This window comes from Etheostoma spectabile, chromosome 9, assembly GCF_008692095.1.
Source record: "Etheostoma spectabile isolate EspeVRDwgs_2016 chromosome 9, UIUC_Espe_1.0, whole genome shotgun sequence".
Classification (NCBI taxonomy): domain Eukaryota; kingdom Metazoa; phylum Chordata; class Actinopteri; order Perciformes; family Percidae; genus Etheostoma; species Etheostoma spectabile.
The window spans coordinates 19,283,698-19,288,822 of record NC_045741.1 but is presented as its reverse complement, the minus strand read 5'-3'; positions in this window follow the sequence as shown (position 1 = coordinate 19,288,822).

The window sequence follows — 5,125 nt, the reverse complement described above, 5'->3', positions numbered from 1 at the left end:
CCACACCCCCAGCCTCCTCCTTGCCCCCCCCCTCCTCAAAAGCTACAGACTCAGAAATGGTGCATCCTAAGGAAAGCTCATCGTAGGATTGGCTCTAATGGCTGTAATTCTGCACCAAGGCTGAATTTTGAGAAAGAGACTTCAGATATGATATTAGGGGACCACTAAGGTCTATATTAAAGCATCCAAAAAGCACCATGTCATGGGACCTTTAAAAGCTCTTTTGCCAAATGATTTTTAACTTGCAGGACAGAAGTAGAGTTGATTAGAGTGCCAAACTTCATAGTTAGACGTATAAGATACAAGATACTCTTTTAAATAAGGAGGCTATTTGAGATAAATACATTTAAATATAAGTTGAAGCCAGTGAGTGTATCTTCTACTATTTAGAAATGGCCAATTAAGTGCATTATACAGTATACATTGATGACTGAGACGAGGACATCCAAGGACAAATCTGCAAAGTTTTATATATATTAGTTATTATATACTGTGTTAAGTGGAACAATGTCTGAGTTAAATGGATTTTGATATACAACGTCACAATAATCAATAATTGGAAGTATAAGTTGAGAGGCAAGTTTTACACGAACACTGCGCGTAAAGCAATTCCGGGCCCAATATAAAACGTTGATTCCAAAGTTCACTCTCCATAAAGCTTGCTCGATGTGTAATGTGAATGATTAGTGGCACATACAGTGAGGTTCGAAAGTTTGGGCACGCCAGGTAAAAATTTGTATTAATGTGCATAAAGAAGCCAAGAAAAGATGGAAAAATCTCCAAAAGGCACCAAATGACAGATTAGACATTCGTATAATATGTCACAAAAAGTTTGATTTTATTTCCATCATTTACACTTTCAAAATAACAGAAAACATTAAAAACTGGCCAAAAGTTTGGGCACCCTGCAGAGTTTATTGCATGCACCGCCCCCTTTGGAAAGCTGAGACCTGACAGCGTCATGGATTGTTCTCAATCATCATCTGGAAAGAGAAGGTGAAAGACGAGGTGATGCCAATCTTAAGGTTTTAAATGCTCAGACTGACCTAGCCCCAACAATCAGCACCATGGGTTCTTCAGTTGTCTAGAAAACTGAAATTGAAAACTGAAAACTGGCTTTGTCTACTGCATGAACTTACCGCTCTGTGTTAATACAACTTGACCTGTTAAGTTTGACCTTTTGTAAAAACTTAGACGATTTAAGCAAACAGGTTTCCACGCAAATTTCTAGTGAAGTTAACTAATTTGTAGTAAAAGTGTATCCTCACCTTTAGCCTATCCATATCTAAAGATAACACCTATTAAAGGTGTTTGAAGTCTATTTGGATATACAATTGAAAATATTTTATATAACACAAAGCTACGCTGAGAAAGTAGCAGCTTTATACATCCATAAACCCTTGTCTGCTTTCTAAAAGTGGTCATCTGTAGTTTATGTAAGACGGTCACAGTTTTATGTTTTTACACTGCACATCCTACTGGTCGCATTTCCTGTTGAAATAAATTGGAGTTGTTTCCAATCACAGCTAACAGTAACTTTCCTTTTCTTCTTTTTAGTCCAAATAAACCATTGCTGGAACAAAAGCATAACACATGACTTAAACAAAGACCCTTTAGGTGCATTTAATGGTTCAGGTTGAAATGCAGATGCAGTGCTTGCACACTTACTGTGAGATTATTTTTTCCCAAACATGTCAAGCAGTGGTTCTCATCTTAATACATGAACAAAGTATGCAAAAAGATGTTTTCCTTTTGATTGAAACATCCATCTTCTTTCTATTCCACCCTTTCAATCTCGTAGTGTCTCTTTTGCATTTCCATTCTCCTGCCAGCCTCCAAGACAGAAGCCAGAAATGCACTGGATAAAGACACTCTGTCACACGGTGCATATCCCCCCAAAAAATAATCATGCCACCGTGTCATTACCCAACCTCGACTCTCACGGAGAAAGCACATCCAAAGAGCATTTTTTAGGAGCTCCCTCCCAAGCACTAGTAAGCATGGCTAATGGAAATTTAATCAGCAGCAAGAGAGGACAGCAGGCATAATGCAACAGATGATAAATAGAAGAAAGATGCAAATGTATTTATTTTAGACAGGCCGGGCTGACAAGCCTTATAATGCCTCCTCATGCAGTTGCTCCCTGAAGCTTCCTTTTGATGGCTTCGAAGTGGTATGCACCATATTTCACAGCCTATCATTTATGGAATAAATTGTGTTATTCATAGAAATGTTTTCATTTTTTTCTGAACGTATCTTGTCACTGGTGTTCGAGCACCGTGGCAGAAGGCCTAAATTAATAAAGAGCAATGTCAATTTCTCCAGTCATTACAAACCAACAGTACTTCAAAATTCCAAGCATGTTTACATGTTTTAAGACAAAATTGTTCCTTTTGTGCTCTCCTGTAGTATTAACGAAGTTTGTACTTAGAGCCAAAAGACCTGACTGCTCTTTAAGCTGTGCCTCCAACAACGTGGATTTACATTAATTTATTTCTTTGAAAATGTCCATGGAATGACATTTTTTGCAATGAATCAAGCAACTAAATAATGTGCACATGACGCAGATTCTGTATTTCATATTTCATCAGAATTGGGTGACATGCGTTCATGCTTTATAAACTGGCAAAACTGACAGTCAATTTTGACCCGGAAGGACAACAAGTGCACGGTCGATGGTAACAAAACACAATGGTTAAATCATTGTTACGTTACTTAACTTCTGGTCACAAACCTGACGCAGAACATTATGTAAATCTGTTAGTTAAGTTTGTTGCATTAAATGAAAAAAAAAGCTCAGCAAAAACTCAGTGTTGGGACACAAGCACTGATCTCCTTGGCAAAAGTGTTGCGTTCGAATAACCCATCCATCAACCCAACTGCACCCCAACAAACTTCCTTCTTACGTGGACTTTTGCACTCTTATACTTTGTCTCTTTACTTCCAGCTGTGCTCCCGTAATGATTACGGGACACCACAAGATGGTGTTGCCACTATATGAGACGTAAACGTAAATATGAGTCATAATTGCTACTCTTTATCTCCACAGGTTAGGTCAGTGCAAGTTCATTATGTGAAAACTCTGTGAAGTGACTGGAGATCAGACTGTTCATTTTTTCTGACCTATTGGATGTAGGCTATTTTTACTGTATCATTTCCCTATGAAAGGGCTTCATTGTGCCCCATGAATTGACATGCTTTCACACAGATCCAGCAGTCATTCTGTCCTGCAGCCCAGGTGCATCTGTGCCACACAGCATGTCATTAGCACTAATATAGCTGTCAAGGGAGCTGCAGAGCTATTGTCCGCACAAGAGTGCAGCTGAGCTAGTTCGCTTGTTATGCCGTCCCTCTATTTAGTTTCTTGTTTCTTCTTGATGGCTTGAATCTGGCTGATACCTTTGCTGTCAGTACAACAGCGCAGCATCCCTGCAGAGGCATCACTAATCCAGTCTTGTTTTGGTCCTCAAAAGCTAGTGGTTGGACTTCGCTGAATAGCTTCAGATCTGTCAAACGTCTCCTTGAACTGGCAGCCCATGAGAGGGAGTAATTTGATGAATCCTGGCTCTGCATGCACACAGCATCATATAGTAAAAGCACAGCTAGAGCTTCATATATTACAAACGTGTGGAAAATATAACAACGTTCAGTTTGTTGTTCCCCTTTACAACACTCCCATCCACATATACAAGAAAGCTTTCATTTAGCAACAGCTTCCAGCTATATGCCGCTGCAGATTTCTGGTTTGACATTGATGTATAATCTCTCATAAACACCTATGAATTAAAAATAATAAAACACCATCCTCTCTCTGGCTCAGAGACATACTGCATTTTCAGCATCCAGATTTCTAAATGCATATGTACTAAATGGAATCTACTGAGCATATTGGTCTGAGAACAAATGTGACAGAGAGGAAGCTTGCTGTACGACGTCCTGCTGAGATAACACAAGTTTCCCTGTCATGATATCCTTTGTTTTCGTCTTTCATAACAGCCATGTGGCAAAAACAAAACAACCATTTTACTTTATTTCAGACAAGTGGAAGAAAACAAATGAGACAATCCTTCCTATCATTGATCAAACTAACCTGCTCCACACTTTGAAAGCTTTTTGTATAGATTTATCTTGTTAGTGTCCTACTTTAAATTAATCCATTGAGGTTTGCAAAAACATGACTTCAAATGTCAAACAACACGGACCGAGTTCAGCCAAAAGGGAAACCATGGTGATAATGATGTTTGTTGGATGATTAAGACGGTTTCAGTGACTAACTTATGACTTACGACTAACTTGTGACTCAGTGCCATGGTATCTTTGTCTTGATAAGAAAGCCATCCATTTTAATGGCTTTTCTTCTCCCTTTGTTAACGAGGCACATTTCTGTACAAGAAAATGGCACCCAAATGAATGGTTTGCTATTAAAGGGGAAATAACAGCTCAAAGTAGCAAAACAAAAGAAGACTTATAAAGGTTTGAGACATGGAGATTTGCCTTCTCAGCATGCTGCTTGTATTAAGTTTTTTTTTTAAACTCTGATTATGCTGCTCTGGTACAACAGACCTTTTGTGATAAACAGTTCATTTTGGATTTCATTCTTTTTTGTTGTCCATCTTTCAGGGTAACGCACATTTGTCTTGTCCATGTACCAATGGACAAGACAGATGTCTGTCTAGCTTTTAATAGTTATTAGTTGTTAGTAATTGTTTCAAAACTGACAGGAATATACCAGATCAATCTGGGGGTTGAATGGCCTTCAAAACTTAGTGCACATTTTAGTGAAGCATCTAAAGGAGCAGCACTTTCTAAACAATCTACTTTTATCCCCAAAAAACTACATGGCTCTCTCAACATAAGAGCTGTCCTTGTGACATCCCAAACATTCAGCAAAACTATGTGGCAAAAAAGTACTTCTCCAGACAGACAATTCACATCCTGTTTTGTGCCAAAAGTGAACTCTGGTTTCTTTTAACCATGAAGGGTTTCCTGATTAACCAAATAGTTTTTGTTCCCTAATCTTAATCAAAACTTAACCATAGAAGAGGATGACCAGAAGTAATTCTTAGTCAAATTAATTTGGATAATTTTCGAAGACACTGACAAGTGCCCTATTTTGTGATTGTGG